The sequence below is a fragment of the Choloepus didactylus genome, chromosome 22 (genome assembly GCF_015220235.1).
Source record: "Choloepus didactylus isolate mChoDid1 chromosome 22, mChoDid1.pri, whole genome shotgun sequence".
Classification (NCBI taxonomy): Eukaryota; Metazoa; Chordata; class Mammalia; order Pilosa; family Megalonychidae; genus Choloepus; species Choloepus didactylus.
Window position 1 is genome coordinate 30,426,090 of NC_051328.1, and position 23,036 is coordinate 30,449,125.

At 40.5% G+C, this 23,036-nt stretch overlaps 1 protein-coding gene across 7 annotated transcripts in view; it reads left to right on the forward strand.

Moving 5' to 3' along the window:
* The first annotated feature begins 1,657 nt into the window (after positions 1-1,657).
* The window catches only part of LOC119518540 (zinc finger protein 1 homolog), a 34,805-nt gene continuing 13,426 nt past the window's right edge, over positions 1,658-23,036 (forward strand). For 3 of the 7 annotated variants that reach the window (XM_037815737.1, XM_037815738.1, XM_037815741.1), the window contains exon 1: positions 7,826-8,005. The gene's annotated coding sequence lies outside the window, so the exon portion shown is untranslated. Of the gene's footprint in view, positions 6,233-7,825; positions 8,006-8,076; positions 8,524-23,036 lie in introns of those variants that run through there. The other 4 variants (XM_037815743.1, XM_037815742.1, XM_037815740.1 and 1 more) reach the window with 4 other exon arrangements.

Below are 23,036 nucleotides of genomic sequence, written 5' to 3' on the forward strand. Positions count from 1 at the left end.
TTTGCTCAAGGCACATGAAATGGTGCAATATTTACTCTCAGAAGATCATGAAAAGTTAAATTTGTGTGTTGTACTCTAGAGCAGCTGATGAAAAAAATGATGGAAATAGATATACCCAATTAGCAGTCGATAAAATGGAACACTAAAGTATCCATTTAGTATCTTTAATCCAAAAACAAGAGAAAGGAGAAAGAGCAACAAAAAATATTGGGCGTGGGTTTGGGGAGAGGGTAGAGAACAGAAAATAAATAGTAAAATGGAAGACCTAAATTCAACTATATTAATAAACAAAAGGCAGGAATTGTAAAATGGATTTTAAAAAAAGAAGAGCCAATTAAATGCCCTTTACAAGTTGTACAAATATAAAGAACAGATATATGGAAAGTAAATGGATGGAACGAAGTATCTCTTACAATCAGTAATCATAGGAAGTAAACTTCAACATAAAGTATTACCACAGATAAAGGGCAACAGTTCCCAGTGATACAGAGGTCAATTCTGGAAGATATAGGCAGACAGTAAATGTGTATGTGCCTAATAATAGAGCTTCAAACTCCACAAAGTAGAAATTGACAGATTTAAACAAGACAAGACAAACCCACAGTCATAGTTGGAGAGTTAAAATCCCTCTCTTAGCAACTAATAGAACAATTGGAAAAAAAAATCAATAAAGATATAGATGTGATCAACACTTTACCAAACACCTGCAGAATAACATTCTTTTCAATTGTGCATGGCACATTCACCAAAACAGACCTATGCTGGGCCATGAGACAAGTCTTAATAGATTTAAAAGGATTGAAATTTTGTGGTTAGGGTGTTCTCTACCCACAATGAAATTACTTTAGACATCATGAACAAGATGTATAGAAAGACATCAAATATTTGTAAATAAAGAACACACTTCTAAGTAACTGTGGGCCTGTATAGTTACATCTTTTTCTCTCTCTATAAAACTATATATAACTATAGCTGTCTTGGGCTAATAATGCCTCCTACTGACCAGAAGTGAAATAACAGAAGTCCCCTAACCTCTCCTGCTTTCCCTCTCTGCTTCTCTCGTTTCTCCCATCTCTCCACCAATGCTGTGCCTCATTCTTCCAGCATTTCCTCAGTTCTCATTCTGTCTCACTGGTTCTGAAACTTGAGCAAGCATCAGAATCATCTGGAAGGTTTGTTAAAACACAGATTGCCAGGGCCCTAGAATTTGCATTGCTAACAAGTCTCCAGGTGATGCTGACACTGCTGGTGTGGGGACCTCACTGTGAGAAGCACTGCTCGGGACCAACCTCTGCAAGGGATGCCGAGATAAACAGCTCTGCCCTCATCAAGTCCATGACCTGGCTTGGAGATATGTAAGTAAACAAGCGAGTCCAAAGAACTGTAATCAGTTTCTGACAGGAACACTAGTGCCCTGTGGGAGCACCGAGGAGGTGCTCTGGGTGAGGCAAAGGAGGCCTGATGCAGACAAATGTGAGGTGCAGCAGAACGCCAGTGGGGGCTCCTCTGTGAGGGAAGAGTGGGGCCCTGGGCAGCTGAGGCCGGGACGCAACTGCGTAGGAACGCCCATCAGAGGGCTCCGGATACTCCAGCTGCTCTGGGAAGCCTAGGAGCACGAACTGAGTGAAGACTGTCGGGTAGATCTGAAGTCAGGGATTGGGCTGAAGGGAAGAGGAGAAGGGGAGGAGGGTGCTGGTGGGAGTCAGATTGACTGACCACAGGAGCATGGGCATTGGCAGGAGGTGGCCACTGGGGACACAGCACTGTAGAGAGGGTGCACCACAGCCTGGAGGATGCTGCCATCCTCCCAGTATATTGGCCTCCAAGCTGCTCTTCACAGGTGCTTCGTCAGGCAGCCGCTTCTGAGCAGTGTGGTGTGAGAGGAGCAGTGGGGCCATGGCCATGTGCCCCCTCCAGCACCTCCTTTGTGCTCCATTGGGTGCCTGAGTCTAAGAAGATGCAATATGGGGGGTGAGGGTAATGGTAACATTCGGTATCTTGATTCCTGCAATGGTTATATACATTTCTCAAAACTTAACAGAACCATCCACTTCAACAAGTGCATTACATTGCACGTGGCTTATGGGATCCTTTGCTAATGGATCAAACCCTCTGTGATGCCTGTGATCCTGGTGCTAGCTGAAGCTACGCAGGCAGGACAGGCCAGGCCTGCAATACAGGTCTCTTCCTGTCAAAACAAATTGCTCCCCCTTCCTAGATCGAAGGGGTCAATGCTACCAAGTGGCTGGTTGGTTTTCCTGAAGAAAAGCACCACCTGGGGACTCAGCAGTGGTCATGGTTGACAGTTTGGACATTTGGCAGATTGAGTGAACCAGTGCGATATTTTGCTGGATGTCAAGCCAGTCCAGGTCTCTTCAGACTATTTATGACAGAGGACAAAAGAGGTAAACAAGTCAAGGGTAAGTTCTATCGTTTTCCATTCTAAATGAATGTGAACTGTTCTCCCTTTTTTTCTGGTATGGACAGACAAGGACCCAGCTGATAGATCCATGGTGCATCTAATCTGCTCTAGCAAAGCTTCCCCATCTGGCCAAGGAGCTGCCCACAGGGCTCCACCTTCATTGGGCTGAGGTAGTCCACTGTCATTCTAGGGTCTGTGGTTCAGGCAGGGCCCAGACTGGTGAATGAAACCCTCAGATTATCGGGACCACTATATATCCTTCGGGTTTTTAAGGGTGGCACATATTTCAGCCATCTCCTCTCCGTACTGCAAGATAAAATATTTTTTCTTTACTCTTTTGGCTGGGGTGGAGGCAGTTTCAGAGACTGACCTTCCCCACTCAATAACTTGTCTCACCGCCCAGGGAACCAAGGTGGGTGTTATGCCATGTTCCCATAACGTCTTTTTAATTGCATGTCCAGGACTGGGAAGTGACCACAAGGTGAGTGAGACCTGGGCCAGACCTCCATTTTCAACCTTGCCTTGATGAACCCTGACTCTAATGGAGGCCATGCTGATTCTGTGTCAACTCTGCCCCTGGGTCCCACAGTCCTTGAAAGGTTTGGGTATTCCTCTAGCTCAGCATACTGATAACCCAGTCAAATGACTGCTGGGCCCTTTAGGTGAGGACTGAGGAAATAATTTGTGTTATACACCTCTCCTTTAGTTGGTGGGTTCAGGTCAAAACTTGGCTTAGATCTGGAAACTTGGCAAGGGTTCATGGTTTTTATTGGAACAGCTGCCCTTAGCCTGCCAATCATCCATCCTTGATTTCTTCTGATCAAGGGCCGTGTCCTTGGTAGTGTCTCTCTGCCCCAGCAATGCAGGTTCTATGAACCATCTCCAGAGCTCTGCACATGGGTCACTGACTGCCGCTCGGCCTTGCCACTCCTTTTGGAAACTCTATCCACCTGGCTTCTGAGGCTTACCCAGCTCCAGGCCGCTAGTGTGGGGCCGAACATCCTCACTGCCGTCAGTGGTTCTGATTCTGTGGCAGCATCTCCTGTGGTCGCCTGACCTCTAGAGGAGAGCCATCGCTGAAATCGGCCATGCTGGGGCCCCTCTCACCAGCACATGCCTTATGGCCTGGGAGATGTGTTTCTTCAGCCCCTCCTGTGGACACAGTCATCCACCAGGTGTTCTGCCTGACCCAGTACATCCATTCTAGCGTGCCCCCTTCTCTGAGCCTTTTAATTCCTTCTTCCATCATCCAAGGAATGCTGGCATTTCAACCTTAGTATAGACCGTTGCTTTTTTTCCCATGTTTCAGGAGCCATCCTGGCACATATTTGCTCTACTCCCTGGGGACCTGGCCAGCGTGTTAAATCCTGTATCCTGGGAGAGGGCTCCCAAATCAGTAAATGCTCCCTTATCCCAGTTTAGGTTCTGCCCTCCCCAATCTGCCTCTGTCACATCCAGTCCCAATCCTACCCCCCAGCCCCTGCCAGCACATAGCAGCTGGTCCTGCAGCTCCTTTGGATATGGGGCTCCTCACACGCTAGTGAGCCAGAGTGGAGGCAGGGACAGATCCTGGGGGTGCATGAGCAAGTGGGGAGTGCTGCCCTCAGTGGGGAACAGCAGACAACTTCTGTGCACTTAGAGGGTCAGTGGACTCGAGGTTCGAGAGCTGGGGATGCACCAACCCAGACGTCCCCCTTCCGTGTGTCAGCGCCCCAGGTCTTTACTAACCAGGGCCCTGACCTGACCCCACAGCCCTGTCTAGGGGGCGTTTGGCCTCTTTGGTGCTTGGCTGCTCTGGTGACCGAGCCTGGTCCTGTGCCCAGCTTCCTCAGCCGTGTGACTGCCGGAGATTGGGCCTTTCATGCGTTACCAAGGAGGTGCTCTGGCTCTCACGTTGAGCTTTCATTTGCCTATAATCACTCTCAGCTGTTGCTTCTCTTTTTCCAAAGCCATAACTGCTCAGCAGCAGCCAGCAGTTTCACACTCCTTGTATTTACTGTGTCCTGATGGCATTGTGTGTTCTCTTCCACTGGAACACCCTCCCAGTTCATCAGTGGTGGAGGTTTGAATGATGTCACTGCTACCTTGTGCCAGGGGCTGTCTGTGCTCCCCCTACCAACAGTGATGGGATACTTGTTGCCAGACAGACAGACAGTGATATAAAGTCTCATCTTGGCATCTTAGGACCAACTGTCACATCCTGATGTCCCCAGGAAGCAGACTGAGATGCAGATGAGCAGGCAGGAGCCTCATGAGGGCATGCTCCTGGGACCAACGCTGGGAAAGGGAAGGAATGGAACAGGGTCAGGCAGAGGGAGCAGCTGGGCTGGGATGCAGTCACAGCAGAAACCTCAGCTAAGCCTCAGGCAGGTCTGAAGCAGCACTGGGCCTTCAGCCTCATCCCAAGTGTGGGTGAAGGGACTGGGCCTTAGACAACCCCACATGATGGGATGTGGGCTGCCCCAGGAGGGGGAATGGCCTTGTCCAGATGGTTCTCCTCAGCTGAGGCTCTTCCCAGAGACCCGACAGCACTCCCAACAGCTGAGGGCATGAGCTCGGGTCCTGGCGCAGATCCAGACGGCTCAGCCCAGTGTCACTGCAACGTGGCTCAGGTGCTGGTGGGAGCCACTGAACATTCTCTTCTCATGCTTCAAATGCCTCAGTTCAGCGGGAAGCCATGTCACCCACTGAGAGGGAAGGTGCGGAGGACGCACGGGGCCTAATGTGGTCTAACTCAGAATAAGAACAGGAGCGCCTCTCCAGGGAGATGCAAACTGAGTTAGAATCCTGATTAAACTGAGTTAGAATCCTGATTCCACTTGGACCTCCTCATTTAAATGGCCTCTTCAGTGTAACTCCTAATTGGAAAACTTTTAAGTATGTTTGGAACAACTTGCATATGAAAACCAACTTTTTCAGCTGGAAAGTGAATGTGGTTTAAATACAGATCAAGTATGTCTGATTGAAATTTAGCATCCCAATTGGGATGTACCCTAAGTGTAAAATACACACTGATTTCAAAGACTAAGTATGAAAAAAAGAATGTAAAATATAACTTTAAAATATTGATTATGTGTTGAAATGGTGATATTTGGTATATATTTGGTTAAGTAACATTATTAAAATTGATTTACCAAGTTATTTTTACATTTTTAGTCAGGGTAGTATATAATTTGAAATTAAATTTTTGGCTCAAATATGTTTGGACAGCGCTGGGCTAGAAGGAACGAAAGGGGGAAAGGCACAGCCATGCTGTTTTCAAACTGGCCACCAGGTGGCAACCTCACCCCACGAGGGTGGTGCTCAGCCTCTCAGGAGGCCAGTTGGTACGGTGATTAGCAGAAGAGTAACTCAAGTGAAAAAGGAACTCAGCCAGGCTTATGCTTGCTAGGCCTGTTCTACATTAGTCACACCTGACACTGGTTTGCATGTTAAGGGTTGTTCATGTAATCATGAAGTATGTAGCCTTTGCTCTCTGCTTAACCACAGTTCTCCCCCACTGTGCTGGGAGTCTCCTTAAGATTGAGCTTTTAACAGTATTTCTTACAGTTTACTTTAAGTTCCACTCCTCTGCCCCCACCCTTCTCTCTCATTTTAATTTTCGCCCTTTCACTTGTTCCTTCTTCACATCAGGTTCAGCTTTTCGGACTTTTTTCATGTCCTTAGAATTACGTATGCCCCCTTAATTTCAACATATTATGACCCACCATCAGAAGAGCATTCTTTTCCAGGAGGCAAGAAAGATCTGAGGAAAAACACTAGAAGAGAAATGCAGAAGGGAATCCAGTTCAATTCCTACTAGGATGCCAGGTGAGTATGGACTGCTGGTTGCCCCTCTAAGACCAGCCTTGGTGGTACTTTAGACGGAAGAATGGAGATGTGGAAAAACCTGAGAGAAAGCCCTGGGAGAAAAAGAGAGTGTGTGGTTGTCACTATGGCCTACCAGAATTATGTAAAAAATATTTTCCCAAATCTGTCCAACCCTGGGTATTTTTATGATTTCAAATCTTGGCCAAATGTATAGTCCAAGAATGATATAACCTGTTTTATAATATTGCTTTTCTTTTTAGTAAAATTTTTTGGATAAATTTATTGTTCTTTGTATTTCTTCTTTAATTGCCTCTTCATTGCTTAAGGCTGTTTTTTGTATTGAGGTGTTCATTTTTAAATCAACTTGTAAGAATTTATAAATTAAGACTTTCCTTAGTCTTGCATTTATTTTCCCAGTTTATTTCCTTTTTAACTTTATTGTTTTGGGTAATTTTTTTTCAGAAATGGAAGTTTTAATTTTCATATAATTATATTTCTCAATCATTTCATTTTGATTGCTGCCTTTTGGTGTCCTAACTTCTCACCCAAAGATTATGAAAACATCCGCTTATCATTTCTTTATACCTACTTAAATATTGTTTTAAATTTTAAATATTGAATCAAGGTTATATTACATTGTTCCAATGTGCAGTTTCAGGTATCTCTTTTCCCTCCAGATTGTCAATAAGTTGCTCAAGAGAAATCATGGAATACTCCAGACCTCCACCAGTGCTTTGAAATTATAATCTAAATTAATAAATACACATGAGTCTTTATTTGGTCTTTTCTACAGCTAGTAGCAAAAGTTTTCATTTTTTTTAGGTTTGTAATACATTTTTATAACCCATAGGTATTATTCTCTTTTTACAAAATGTCCTGATTATTTAGTTTTACTTTCTGACAATCTATGAAATTACTTCATCAAAGAAAAAATAAAATAATCAGGGCAAACAATAAATAAAAATACTTTACCAAGATTTTGATTGGAATTGAATCAAACAATACTTAATTATCCCATTCGGGAAAGTGGGAATTCTTTTGAAATGACATTCACTACGTTTTATATCTTATATCACATAATCCTGCACATTTGTTGCTTAGTTTGTTATATTATCGTACTTTGTGTTATAAATGGAAATTATTGACTATAGTAATATTGTTAGCACATGAGATAAAAAAAGTTTAAGAAAAATACTGACTATATATTCCTTGAATTAAAAGCTAGTTGCAACACCCGATACCCTTATGACCCAATTTTGGAAAAATACCAGAAAGGTGTGAATTTAATGTTCGACAGTTATCTACGGAAAGTGAGATTATGGGTGATATTTGCTGTCTTCGTTCATTTTGTACGTATTTTGAAACGTAAATACAGCTTTCATCGATTATTTGTGTAAACCTTACAAGTAGGTTTTGGATTTGGGGGAGGTAGAAGACATTTGCAACTATTAACCTGATAGGCAGGTGTGGGGTGAAGGGATCCTCTAAATGAAGGCGTATACTTTCCTGAGCGTTCCTAAGGGCGCGGCCTCGGGGTCTTATGGGAAATGTAGTCCTGAACTTCGCAGGCTCCGTCATCGGAGGACACGGGTAGAGGCGAGACACCCCTGAGACTGCGCATGTGCAGCGTTACGAGCGCGCCGTGGGCCGCCTTTCGCCCACCTCAGCGGCGAGTGGGCTACAGGGCCCTCGTCTCCGCGCGTCTCCGCTGCGCCGCGCCGCGCCATGACCCGGCCCGGAACTGAGCCGCGAGTGGAGGGTGTGCCCCTCTAGGTACTAGGGAGACTGCTAGGCGGCTTCATAGGCTGGAGGCCAAGGGTCCGTGGATGTGGGATGGACTCATGCCCGCGCGGGGTGCGAGCCCAAACTCGGCGACTCGCAGGCAGCTGTGACCCTCGGGGTGGCGGGCGGGGGTGGCCTGGCCGGACCTGCGGGGAGGGCTGCCGCGAGGACTTGCCTTCCTTCCTTTGTCTGGAGCAGCGGCTCCGAGAGGCCGCGAGGGAGCGACTCCGGGAGCCCCTGCGGGCGTGTTCCTGTCCAGGCCCGTCCAGCCTGAAATAAGGCCGGGGACGAGGCGGGCCCGGCGGCAGTGCGGGGATTGACAGCCTCGCGGGTTTCCTGAGCGCGCTGTGCCCAGGAAATAAAAGCTGCAGTCTTCCTGCAAAAGTGTTTTCACAGAGGTTTCAGCTACTCCAAATCTTCCCTGTGAAAATCCTTATTATCTGCGTTTCAGAAAGGCGAAGCGATTTATCCAAGGTCATAACAGCCAGCTGGCATTTTACGTTACGCGGGTGACCGATATTTTTCACTCATCTTTTGACTTAGCTCAATGATAGTTTTTGCCATGCAGACGTTATTGCGCTGCCTTAATGTTGCGTTAAATTAGGAGGAATGGATGCCCTTAAGATGTCTGCCCTTCCCATAGGCCTTCCCGTTTGCTGAAGTCTGTTCCTTGGCATCATTTTCTAAATTTCTTCATAAAAGATTTTGCATTTTTAAGAACTCCTTACTAGCTACTCTTTTGTTGCTGTTGGGGATAGAATGTTTTTTCCATTATTTTGTCTGTTATCTCTTGTATTTGTTGGTATTTCCCACCGTTCTTATTTTGTGTATTTGATGTTTTTCCTTTTTTCCGCTCCTTGATTCATTTAGCTAATGATTTTCTATTTTTCTTTTCAAAGAAAACAATTTTAATGTTTGTAGGATCTGTAGTGATACCTTCTCTGTCATTCTTGATATCGGTAATTTTTGTCTGCTCTCTGCCGCCTTGGTCATTCTGGCTAGAGGTTTATCAGTATTATTTCTTTTCCCAAATAACCAGGTTTTCCTTCATAGTTATTTTTCTATTATTTTTCTGTTTTTGGTTTAATTGATTTCTGCTATTATCATTATTTCCTTCCTTGTGCTCACTTTTGGTTCAGTGGACTCTTTCTAGTATTTTTTAATGCATTTTTTTAATTGTGAACTTTAACATATATACATAACTGATAAATTTCAAAGAATGGTATGGGTTACGTTTCCACAATTTCAGTTATTTCTATTATTGTAAAATATATATATACAGAAACGTGTTAACTTTTGATGTACAACTCAACAGGCAGGCATATAGGCAATTTCAAAAATTGTTGTGGGTTACAGTTTCACAGTTTCAATTCTTTCCTTATTGTGAAATATAGGATATATACAGAAAGGTGAAAACTTTCAAAGCACAATTCAACAGAAAACTATAGAGCAGATTTCTACCATTTCAGTTATTTCCTGCTAGCTATTCTAAGACTCTAGCATCTAATATATATATACAGTTTCAGTATTCATAATCCTTTGTTAAATCCTATCTTCTCTGTTCCTTCCCCTTTCTCTCGTTTATTTTCTTTCTGGAATTTCAGGGGTATCTAGGCAATGACCACCTTAATTTGTTCATATTGAAAGGGGGTGTTGACAGTACGGGGATGGGGACTGTATTTGATTGTTGTTCTTAAAAAAAGGCTGTTGCCTCTGGGTTTTAGGACTTGTCTGGCATAGGAATATGCTGGTGGATTAAAATTTCTGAGAGATAAAATAGTGAGTGAATTTTTTATAGAATCTCAGATAGGTACCTAGGTATTTTGGGACTACTGTTGGTAAGGGCATGGCTTACTGTGGCCATTTGGGATATATAGCTGGATCTTGCATAAGAGAAACCTCCAGGGTAGACTCTCAACTCTATTTAAGATCTCTTAGCCACTGTAACCTTATTTTGTTACCTTTCTTTTTCCCCCTTTTGGTCAAGTAGGCATTTTGAATCCCTCACTGCCAGGGCCAGGCTCATTCCTGGGAGTTGTGTCCCACATCGCCAGAGAGATTCATTCCCTTGGAAGTCATGTCCCATGTTGGGGGAAAGTTAATGAATTTATTTGTCAAGTTGGGCTTAGAGAGAGAAAGGCCACATCTGAGCAACAAGAGTTTCTCTGGAGATGCCTCTTAGGCATAATTACAGGAAGGTTTAGCTTCCTGTTTATGGCCCTAAGTTTAACAAGAGCAAGCCTCAAGTCAAGGGCCTGATTTATTAAGTAGTGGGTTCCTAATTTCACTTAATATGTATTCTGTCTCAAACAGTCAGGAGGATGGAAGAAGATGGTGGCATAGAGAGGAGTGGAAGCTAGTTTGTTTCCCTGAAACAACTAATAAACAACCAGGAACAACTACTAAACAATCTGGAATAACTGCGGGGAGACAAATGTGACTGTCCACTTATACACAAACCTGAATTGGGAGGAATGCCCGAGATTGCAGCATAACATCTGTAAGTAAAACTGTGGAACCAAGCCGGGAGCCCCTCCCCCCATGGCCTGAACTGCAAAGCCTCACCGCTATAGAGAGCAGCACTCTCCCAGGAAATGAATATAGCTCAGCTGAGCTCCAACTGGGGTTTTAATTAACAAGCATGGACTGCTCCATACAAGCTACAAATCCCTAATAAACAGACAGAGGCTTTTGGTGACGACTGACCTTAGAGAGCTGGAGGGTGGCCACGGACTGGCCATGAAGGGGGCTTTCTGTCCCTTTTTCGGCTCAGTGGAGAAAGCCTCAGCCATTTTCAGTTCCCAGTGCTCTCACCCAGACAAAGGTGGAAATAGCACAGGCAGAGTCTATTCAAATGTTAATGACCTCTCCCTGGGAGGGGTATCTTCCCTAAGAGGAAAAAGATGGGGCCCAGATCTACTACCTGCCCTCCATACAGAACTGGACCCCAGAGCCTGGAGGAAAACAGCCATGGGCCACACCTCCTTACACCATTGTGGAGCTACAGGCTGACAGGTGCCAACTGCTGGGCAGAAAAGCACGGTGACTTGAGGCCCCATGGGTTGCACCAATCTCTAAGACACACCCTCAGTGAGACATGATCTGTTGCCTTCCTCCAAGACCTGAGTCTTTTCTGGTCTGGAAAAACCTGATTGGGGTAACCAAGGAAACCAGATGTCTAGACAACAGAAAACTACAACCTACACTAAGAAAAATGAAGTTATGGCCCATCAAAGGAACAAACTTACACTTCAGCTGAGATGCAGGAATTGAAACAACTAATGCTAAATCAATTCAAAAAGTTTAGGGAAGATATGGCAAGAGATGAAGCATATAATGAAAACACTGAGCGTACATAAGGTAGAAGTCGAAAGTTTGAAAAAACAACTGGCAGAATCTATGGAAATGAAAGGCACAACAAGAGATGAAAGACACAACAGAAACATTCAACAGCAGATCTCAAGAGGCAGAAGAAAACGCTCAGGAACTGGAGAACAAGGCACCTGAAAGCCTACACACAAAAGAACAGATAGAGGAAAGAATAGAAAAATATGAGCAACATCTCTGGGAACTTAAGGACAAAACAAAATGCAGGAATGTACGTGTCATTGGTGTTCCAGAAGGAGAAGAGAAGGGAAAGGGGGCAGAAGCAATAATAGAGGAAATAATCAGTGAAAATTTCCCATCTCTTATGAAAGACATAAAATTACAGACCCAAGAAGCACAATGTACCCCAAACAGAATAGATCTGAATAGACCTATGCCAAGACACTTAATAATTAGATTATCAAACATCAAGGATAAAGACAGAATCCTGAAAGCAGCAAGAGAAAAACAATCCATCACATACAAAGGAAGCTTGATAAGACTATGTGCAGATTTCTCAATAGAAACCACAGAGGCAAGAAGAAAGTGGGGTAATATATTTAAGATACTGAAAGAGAAAACCCGCCTTCCAAAAATCCTGTATCTGGCAAAACTGTCCATCAAATATGAGGGATAGGTTTAAAATATTCTCTGACAAACAGACAATGGCAGAGTTTTTGAACAAGAAACCTGCTTTACAGGAAACACTAAAGGAAGCACTGCAGACAGAAAGGAAAAGACAGGAGTGAGACGTTTGGAAAACAATTTTGGGAGACAGTAGCACAACAAAGTAAGTACACTGAACAAAGATGACTGTGAGCATGATTGAAAGAGGAAGGTTAGACCATGTGGGACACCAGAACAAAAGAGGAAAGATAAAGACTTGGACTGTATAACTCCTTGAAACCTAGGGTGCTCAACGATTGTAATAAAAGGTAAAACATGTTTTTACATGAGGTAGAACAAATGAATGTCAACATTGCAAGGTGTTAAAAATAGAGTGGGATTGGGAGAAAAATACAATCAGTGCAAACTAGAGACTATAATTAACAGAAACATTGTATTATGCTTCCTTTAATATAAAAAAGGCAATATACCAAAGCTAAATGCATATGGGGGTGGGAGACATAGGGGAAGGGTATGAGACTCCTGGCATTGGTGATGTTATCTGACTCTTTTTTCTACTTTAGTTTAATGCTATCTTTCCTTTTGTTGCTTTATAGCTGTCATGTTTTTTTTTCCCTCTCTTGTTTTTCTTCTGTTTCTCTACCTTCTTTGACTCTTCCTCCTCCTTTGTGGAAGAAGTGAAGATGTCCTTATATAGATAGTGGTGATGGTGCTGAATACATAAATAAATGACTATACAGGGAACCAATGATTGTTTACTTAGGACGGAATGTATGGTGTGAACAAAACCATATTTTAAAAATGGGTTGATAAACTTTTAGGGCACTATATTGAGTGAAATAAGACAGACACATAAGGACAAATATTGCAGGGTCTCACTGATATGAACTAATTATAATATGGAAACTCATAGACATGAAATATAAGTTACCAGGATATAGAATGAGACTAAAGAATGGGGAGTGGTTGCTTATTATGAGCAAAATGTTCAACTAAGGTAAACTTAAGTGTTTGGAAATGGACAGAGGTGATGGTAGTATGTGAGAGTAACAGTGCTGAGTGGTGTGTGAAGGTGGTGGAAAGGGTAAGCTCAGAGTCACGCATGTCACCAGAAGGAAAGTTGGAGGTTAAAAGATGGGAAGGTGTAAAACAGTTAATCTTGTGGTGGACAGTGTCCGTGATTAACTGTACAAATATTAGAAATCTCTCTCATGAACTAGAACAAATGTATGACAGTATAACTAGAAGTTAATTATAGAGGGGCATATAGGAAAAAATATATATACCTATTGCAAACTATATATTACAATTAGCAGTATTTTAACATTCTTTCATCAACAGTAACAAATGTACTATACCAAACTATAAATCATTAATGGAGGGGGGGTGGTTAGGGGTATGGGAGGATTTGAGTTTCCCTTTTTTTTTTTTTTTTTTTTGTCTTTATTTATTTGCTGGAGTAATGAAAATGTTCTGAAAATTGAAAAAAAATTAATTGTGATGCATGCACAGCTGTATGATAGTGCCATGGGCAACTGATTGTACACTTTGGATCTTTGGATAATTATATGGTTTGTGAACAATCTCAATTTAAAAAAACTGAAAAAAAATTAAATGGTCAGTTTCTCATATTGTCTTCACTTATTTGTACAGTCATCATCACTCTCAGCTTTAAACAATTATAACATAAAACATCCCAGAGCTCTCATCAGCCACCAAGTATTCATCCCTAGTATTAGTATAGTGCTGGCAAGATATTCCTATTAAATATAATCTATAATATGTAATGTGTAGTTTTTCCATATGCCACTCTGTTGTTAACTCTTTGTATCAGTATCATAAGTGTAAGTATATCATGCTAACACTTACTTATGTTTGTGATGCTACTCTGTGGGTTATATGCCTTTAAACTACCATTTACAAACATGTTTGCCTTCATCATGTCACTGATACTTATAATCCCATTAATGAAACATAATCACACCTATCCATTCCCTTACTATTAAGTTCACCCTTATTATCATATCTGTACTTATTAGATTATCATTCCCCCTTCACTTGCTTATCTGTTTCTAGGTCCCCTATACTCTACATTGTAATACACTTATTTTGCATTTTTCATGGAGTTCATATTAGTGGTAACATACAATATCTCTCCTTTGTGTCTGGCTTGTTTCGCTCAGCATTATGTCTTCAAGGTTCATCCATGTTGTCATACATTTCAAGACCTCGTTCCTTCTTACTGCCTCATTGTATTCCATTGTTTGTATGTGTGTGTGTATACCACATTTGGTTTATCCCCTCATCTGTTGAAAGACCCTTGGATTGTTTCCATCTCTTGGCAATTGTGAACAGTGCCGCTGTGAACATCGGTATGCAAATGTCTGTTCGTGTCACTGCTTTCAGATCTTCTGGGTATATACCAAGAAGTGAAATTGCCAGATCTTGGGGTAACTTGATATCTAGTTTTCTAAGGAACTGCCAAACTGTCTTCCACAGTGGCTATACCATTATACAGTTCTACCAGCAATCAGTAAGAGTTCCAATTTCTCCATATCCTCTCCAGCATTTGTAGTTTCCTGCTTGTTTAATGGCAGCCATTCTTACTGGTGTGAGATGATATGTCATTGTGGTTCTTAATCTCCATTTCCCCGAAAGCTAGTGAATATGAACATTTTTTTTCATGTTTTTTAGCCATTTGTATTTCCTGTTGAGAAAAATACCTTTTCATATCTTTTGCCCATTTTATAAATTGGGCTATTTGTACTATTGTTGAGTTGTAGGATTTCCTTATATATGCAAGAAATCAGCCTCTTATCAGTTACATGGTTTCCAAATATTTTCTCCCATTGTGTTGGTTGCCTCTTCACCTTTTTAACAAATTCCTTTGAGGTACAGCAGCTTTTGATTTTGAGGAGTTCCCATTTATCTATTTTTTCTCTTGTTGTTTGTGCTTTGGTGCAAGGTTTAAGAAGTGACTTCCTAACTCGTGGTCTTGAAGGTGTATCCCTACATTGTTTTCTAAGAGTTTTATGGTACTGTCTCTTGTATTGAGGTCTTTCATCCACTGTGAGTTAATTTTTGTAAAGGATGTGAGGTAGGGGTCCTCTTTTATTCTTTGGATATGCCTATCCAGTTCTCCCAGCCCTATTTGTTGAAGAGATTCTTCTGTCCCAATTCACTGGATTTGGGGGCCTTATCAAAAATCAGTTGAGCATACATCTGGGGGTCTATTTCCAAATTCTCAATTCAATTCCATTGATCAATATGTTTATCTTTGTGCCAATACCATGCTGTTTGGACTACTGTGGCTTTATAGTAGGCTTCAAAGTAGGGACGTGTAAGTCCTCCTACTTTGTTTTTCTTTTTTAGAATGTTTTTAGCACTTTGAGGCCCTTTTTCCTTCCAAATAAATTTGTTAACTAGTTTTTCCAAGTGTGCAAAGTAGGTTGTTGGAATTTTGATTGGAATTGCATTGAATCTGTAGATCATTTTGGGTAAGATTGACATCTTAATGTCGTTTAGTCTTCCTATCCATGAACATGGAATATCTTTCCATCTGTTTAGGTCCCCTTCTATGTCTTTAGGTAAAGTTATGTAATTTTATGTGTAGAGGTCTTTTATATCCTTGGTTAAGTTTATTCTTAGGTACTTGATTTTTTTAGTTGGTATTGTGAATGGAATTTTTTTCTTGAGTGTTGCTACAGTTAGTTCATTTCTGGTGTATAGGAACATTACTGACTATTGTTTGTTACTCTTGTATCCTACCACTTTGCTGAATTTATTATCTCAAGTAGCTGTGTAGTCGATTTGTCAGGATTTTCCAAATATATGATCATGTCATCTGCAAATAATAACAGTTTTACTTCTTCCTTTCCAATTTGGATGCCTTTTATTTCTTTGTCTTGCCAGATTGCTCTGGCTAGAACTTCTAGCACAATGTTGAACAATAGTGGTGACAGTAGGCATCCTTGTCTCATTCCTGATCTTAGAGGGAAGGCTTTCAGTCTCTCACCGTTGAGTACTAAGCTAGCTGTAGGTTTTTCATATATGCCTTTTATATTGAGGAAATTTCCTTCAATTCTTACCTTTTTGAAGTGTTTTCATCAAAAAAGGATGCTGAATTTTGTCGAATGCTTTTTCAGCATCTATTGAGATGATCATTTGATTTTTCCCTTATGATTTGTTAATGTGTTGTATTACATTGATTGATTTTCTTATGTTGAACCACGCTTGCATACCTGGGATGAATCCCCCTTGATCGTGGTGCATGATTTTTTTACTGTATCTTTGGATTCAATCTGCAAGTATTTTGTTGAGAATTTTTGCATCTTATATACGTTAGGGAGATTGGCTTGTAGTTTTCCTTTTCTTGTAGTATCTTTATCTGGTTTTGGTCTTAGAGTGATGTTGGCTTCATAAAATGAATTAGGTAGTGTTCCATTTTCTTCAATTTTTTGAAAGAGTTTGAGCAGGCATGGTGTCAGCTCTTTTTGGAAAGATTGGTAAAATTCCCTTGTGAAACTATCTGGCCTGGGCTTTTATTTGTAGGAAGCTTTTTGATGACTGATTGGATCTCTTTACTTGTGATTGATTTGTTGAGGTCTTCTTTTTCTTCTCGGGCAAGTCTAGGTTCATGTGTTTCCAGGAAATTGTCCATTTTCTCAAAATTGTCTAGTGTGTTGGTATAGTTGTTCATAGTATCCTGTTTTAGTTGAAGTGTTTACTGTATAACAGATTTCAATTCTTTCAGATTTGTTCAGGTTTCTTTTATGTCTGAGATAGATCTATGTTGGTGAATTAATTATGTGTACTTGATTGTGTATCCTGATTTTGACAGTAGAGTTTTCTATCAACATTAAATGGCTTAGGTTGGTTGATAATATAACTGAGGTCTTCAGTACCCCTAGTGTTTCTGTATCTTGTTATTCTATTATCCATTACTGAGAGAAGAGCATTGAAGTCTCCAACAATGATTGTAGATATATCACTTTTAAAATTTTTACTTCTGTTGATTTTTGTTTCTTGTATTTTGAAGCTTTTTTTTTTATTAGAGGTATATGTGTTAGGATTATTATGTCTTCTTGGTGATTTAACACTTTTTTTTGTTTTGTAATGTCACTCTTTGTCCCAGGTAATTTGTCTTCTAAAATCTGTTTTGTCTGACATTAATAGAATTACTCCAGTTTTCTTTTGACTAGTGTTTGTGTGGTATGTCTTTTTCTGTCCTTTTACTTTTGATCTAGTATATTCTTATAATTAAAAGAAGCTGCCTATAGACAGCATACAGTTTAGTCTTTTTTATCCAGTTTCACAATTTCTGTCTTTTAATTGGTGTGTGTATATCAATTATTGATAAGGTTAGATTAAAATCTACTATCTTGCCATTTTTCCTATTCATTTGTCTGTTTCTGTTCCTTTCTTTTTCTGTCTACTTTTGGATTAACAAATTTTTTATGATTCTGTTTTATTTTCATTATTTGCTGATACTTTACTCCTCTTTAAAAAATTGTATATATGCAGTTGCCCTAGGGTTTACAATAAACACCTGGACTTAAATGATATTTTATTGCTTCATGTTTAGTATAAGATCATTGTAACAGTATACTCCCAAATCCATCCTCCCATCTTTTATGCTATTGTCATCATACATTTCAATTTTACATACCCTAAAACCCCACAAATTTCTTACTGTTTTCCTTTAGGTAATGTTCTGATTTGCCAAAGCTGCCAAAATGCCATATACCAGAAATGGATTGGCTTTTTCAATGGGGGTTTAGTAAGTTGCAATTTTACAGTTCTAAGACCATGGAAATACACAAATTAAGACATCAAAAGGTAGATATCATCTCTGAGCAAAGGCCAGTGGCATCTGGGGTTCCTGTGTCACATGGGAAGACACAATGGCTGGCTCTGCTGAACTTTCTCCCCCAGAATTAGCTCCTTGTTTCAGTGGCTCTCTCCAAAATGTCGCTGGGCTTCTGTCTCAGCTCCTGTGGGTCCTTGCTTGCTTCTCCTGGGGGCAAACTCTGGATTACGTATTTTAGCTTGTCTCCAAAATGTCTCTCTCAGCTTCTCTCGGCTCTCTGCTTGTATCCCCCATAGTGTTTCTGTCTAAGTGTCTCTTTTAGCTTCTCCAGGGCAAACTCTGAGTTTCATCTCTTAGCTTAGCATCATGAAACATCTTTCTATCTGTATTTCCAAGCATCTGGTTCTGTGTCATCTCTGAGTTCACTCTCTCTCCCTCTCCCTGAGGTCTTCTAAGGGCAACAGTAAACTAATTAAGAACCCACCACCACCACCACCAAATGGGCAGGGTCACATGTCCATGGAAATTACCTAATGTACCACCCACAATAGGTCTGTCCCCACAATTACATTAAAAGAACATGGCCTTTTATGGGGTACATAATAGATTCAAACCAGCATATTCCACCCTCTGGACCCCAAAAAGACATGTTCTTTCCATACACAAAATACATTCATTCCATCATGGTATCACAAAAGCCTTAAATCGTTTCAGTACAAGATTAAGTACACAGTCTTACCAAAATCAGTTACAGGCATGGTTTGTCCTAAGGCAAATTCCCTTCTGGCTGTGAAACTTAGGGCAAGTTTTCTGCTTCCAGTATACAAAGGAGGGACAGTCATAGGATAAACATTCCCATTGCCATAGGGAGAAATTGAAAGGAAAACAGGGGTCATGGGACCCAAACAGTTCCTAAAGCCTGCAGGGCAAACTCCATTAGATTTCAAATTCTGACAGTCATTTATACAAAGATGTTGTATCCTCGGCTTAAGAGAGCGGCAGTCCTACCCATTCTGAAGTCTTGGGCAGTGGCCCTGTTTTTCCTGGATGCTGGGTGATTGCTCCAACATATCCAAGTACTGGGGAGACCACCTTATTCTTGGCTCTACCTTCCTCAAACATCTGGGTAGCTCCTGGACTCTGCCGTCTCCACAGCACACAGTCAACTCCTTCAGAACAGCAGGATGGTAGCTAGGTGCTCCCCAATCTCAGGGAATGTGCTCCACCCTCTCTGAGGCCTGGGTCAGCAGTATTCTTCATGAACATGAAGATGAAGGCCCACCCTCTGCGTCTGGGGCAAACTTGGCCTTTCCATATACATGGTGTCTGCTCTCTTGTCCTGAGGTTTCTTTGCTCCAGACATTGGCTTCCATGGTTCTGCCTTTGAAGTCATCTTTCCTTCAATTTGTCCCTTTTCTGTCCCTTTTTAGTCCAGACTGTCTGTTCATATAGATCTCACAAAAAAATTGGTTGGCTTAGCATGCAGCATACAGGGTTTAAAACCATCAGATAATAGGACTTTCCCCAAATCCTTCTTGGTTAACTCCATTTCCAATCCTGGCTTGTACAGAAATGGCTGTCAGTTTCCATGTTTGGTTAAATCCTATATGGGGCAATATTCTTTGGGATCTTACTTTCTGGAAGCCCAGAATCTTCCAAACCATCATTTTCTGGTTTCTTTGTACCCAAGAGTTCGGTTCTCACCTTATCTCTTTCCTCTCACAGTTTTCTATAAGTTGCAAGGAGAAGCCAGGCTACACTTTCCACATTGAATTTCTTCAGCTAAGTATCCCAGCTCTTTATTTTCAAATTCTGCCTCCCATCCCACAACAGAACTCAGTTGTGCAAAATTATCTGCCACTTTAAAACAAGGATCACTTTCCTTCCATTTTGCAATAACACATGCATCATTTCTATCTAAAACCTCATCAGAAGTTATCTTTAGAGTCCATATTTCTACCAGTAGTTTCTTCAAAGCAGTGTAGGCCTTTCCCTTCAAGCTCCTCACAGTTTTTCCCGCATCTTCCCCTAATCCATTTAAGAAGCTGTTCCAACATATTTGGTACTTGCAAATTGCAGCACCCCACTTCTCTCGTACAAAAATCTTTCCAGTTCGCTAAAGTTGCCGAATGCAATATACCAGCAATGGATTGGCTTTCTTAGTGGGGATTCATTAGGTTGTAGACAGGTAGTCAGTTATTTTTTAGAGTGATTAAAAGTAAGGAAAAATGTATTTTATATTTATCTTCATTTTAACCATTCCCACAGATCTTCATTTCACTATTTAGATCCAGGTTTCTGTCTGGTATCATATTCCTTCTACCTGAAGGACTTATTTTAACATTTCCTGAAGTACAGATCTAGTGGTAAGAAATTCTCTCTTAGTTTTTATATGTTGTTACTTTACTTTCTTTTTTTAAGTATATTTTTGCTGGGTATAGAATTCTGGGTGGATTTTTTCTTAAAGCACTTAAAAAGCTTATGCTACTGTTTTTCAGGATTTTATAGTTTCTGATGAGAAGTTGGCTATGTTTCTCTTTTTTGCTTTCTCTGTATGTATTGTGTCTTCTCTTTTTGCTTTCAAGGATTTCTCTTTACTTTGGTTTTCAGTGGTTGGCATATGATGCATCCAGGTATGCAGTTTTTTCAGTTTGTTTTTGTTTTTTGGTATTTAGTCTCTAGATAAATTCTCAGACCTTCTGGAATCTGTAGTTTAATATCATACATTACTTTTGGAAAATGCTTGGCCATTATCTCTTCAAGTATTTCTTCTGCCCTGTTCTCTCTCTCTTTTCATTACATGTTTGTTAGACCATGGTGTATTGTCCCACAACCCTTGGGTGCTCTCTCTTTGTTTTTCTTCCACTTCAGTCCCCTTTGTGTTTCTGTTTGGGTAATTTCTTTTGAAGTATCTTGAAGTTCACTGAAAATTTCCTAGGATCTATTGAGATTACTGATTCTGTTAAAGGTAAACCTTCATTTCTGTTACTGTGTTTTCCTTTCTTAAGCATTTCTACTTAATATTTTCTTGCAGTTTCCATCTCTCTGATGAAGCTTCCTATTTGTTTATGCATGTTGTACACCTTTTCCATTAGCACCTTTACCACATGAATCATGGTTTCATTAAATTCCCTTTCTGGTAGTTCAACAGGTGAGTTATCTCTAGTTGCGTTCTGTTGATTGCTTTGATTTTTTTTTATTTAATTTTATGGAGATTGTTCACATACCATACAATTATCCAGAGATCCAACATGCACAATCAGTTGCCCATGGTACCATCATACATCTGTGTATCCACCACCACAATTAATTTTTTTCCAGTTTTTAGAACATTTTTATTACTTAAAAGAAATAAAGATAAAAAAGAAAACCCAATTCCTCACCTACCCCTAACCACTCCTCCTCCATTATTGACTCATAGTACTGGTATAATACATTTGTTACTGTTGATGAAAGAATGTTAAAATGCTGCTAACTATAGTACATAGTTTAAAATAGGTGTATTTTTTTCCCTATATACTCTATTATTAGCTTCTAGTTATAGTGTCATACATTTGTTCTAGTTCATGAAAGAGATTTCTAATATTCACACAGTTAATCATGGACATTGTCCACCACAAGATTCACTGTTTTATACCTTCCCATCTTTTAACCTCCAACTTTCCTTCTGGTGACATATGTGACTCTAATATTCCCCTTTCCACCACATTCACACACCATTCAGCACTGTTAGTTATCCTCACAATAACATGCTACTGTCAACTCTGTCCACTTCTAAACACTTAAGTTCAACCTAGTTGAACATTCTGCTCATAATAAGCTACCGCTCCCCATTCCTTAGCCTTGTTCTATATCCTGTTATATTTCATGTCTATGTGTTTACATATTATAGTTAGTTCATATCAGTGAGACCATGCAATATTTGTCCTTACGTGCCTGACTTATTTCACTCAGTGTAGTGCTCTCAAGGTTTCATCAACCCATTTTTTTAAGACAGTATTGTTCAGCCATTATACTTTCCATCCTAAGTAAACAATTGATGGTTCCCTGTATAGTCACATATTTATTATTCACCACCATTACCATTATCTATATAAGACATCTCCATTTCTTTCTCAAAAGAGGAAGAGTCAAAGAAGGTAGAGAGACAAAAGAAAAAAAATGAAAGAAAGGGAAAAAATGTGACAGCTAAAAAGCAACAAAAGAAAAGACAGAATTAAAGTAGAATAAAAGAGTATACAGCATCACCAGTGCCAAGAGTCCCATACCCCTTCCTTATGTCCCCCTGTTATAGGCATTTAGCTTTGGTATATTGCCTTTGTTATATTAAAGGAAGCATAATGCAATGTTTCTGTTAACTATAGTCTCTAGTTTGCATTGATTGTATTTTTTCCCCAATACCACCCTATTTTTAACACTTTGCAACACTGACATTCATTTGTTCTCCCTCATGTAAAAACATATTTGTACATTTTATCACAGTTGTTAAACACTCTAGGTTTCACTGAGTTTTACAGGCCCAGTCTTTATCTTTCCTCTTTCGTTCTGGTGTCCCACATGCTCCTAACCTCCCTCTTTCAACCATACTCACAGTCTTTTTTCAGTGTACTTACATGACCGTGCTACCATCACCCAAAATTGTGTTCCAGACATCTCATTCTTGTCTTTTCTTATCTGTCTGTAGTGCTCCCTTTAGTATTTCCTGTAGAGCAGGTATCTTGTTCACAAACTCTCTCATTGTCTGTTTGTCAGAGAATATTTTAAACTCTCCCTCATATTTGAAGGACAATTTTGCCGGATATAGGATTCTTGGTTGACGGTTTTTCAGTGTCTTAAATATATCACACCACTTCCTTCTTGCCTCCATGGTTTCTACTTAGAAATCCACATATAGTCTTATCAAGCTACCCTTGTATGTGATGGTTGCTTTTCTCTTGCTGCTTTCAGGTTCTCTCTTTATCTTTGATGTTTGATAATCTGATTATTAAGTGTCTTGGCATAGGTCTATTCAGATCTATTCTGTTTGGGGTATGCTGTACTTCTTGGATCTGTAATTTTATGTCTTTCAGAAGAGATGTCTTTCATTGATTATTTCCTCTATTGTTTCTGCCCCTTTTCCCTTCTCTTCTCCTTCTGGGACATCCATGACATGTACATCTGTGTGTTTCATGTTGTCATTCAATTCTGAGATGTTGCTCATATTTTTCCATTCTTTTCCCT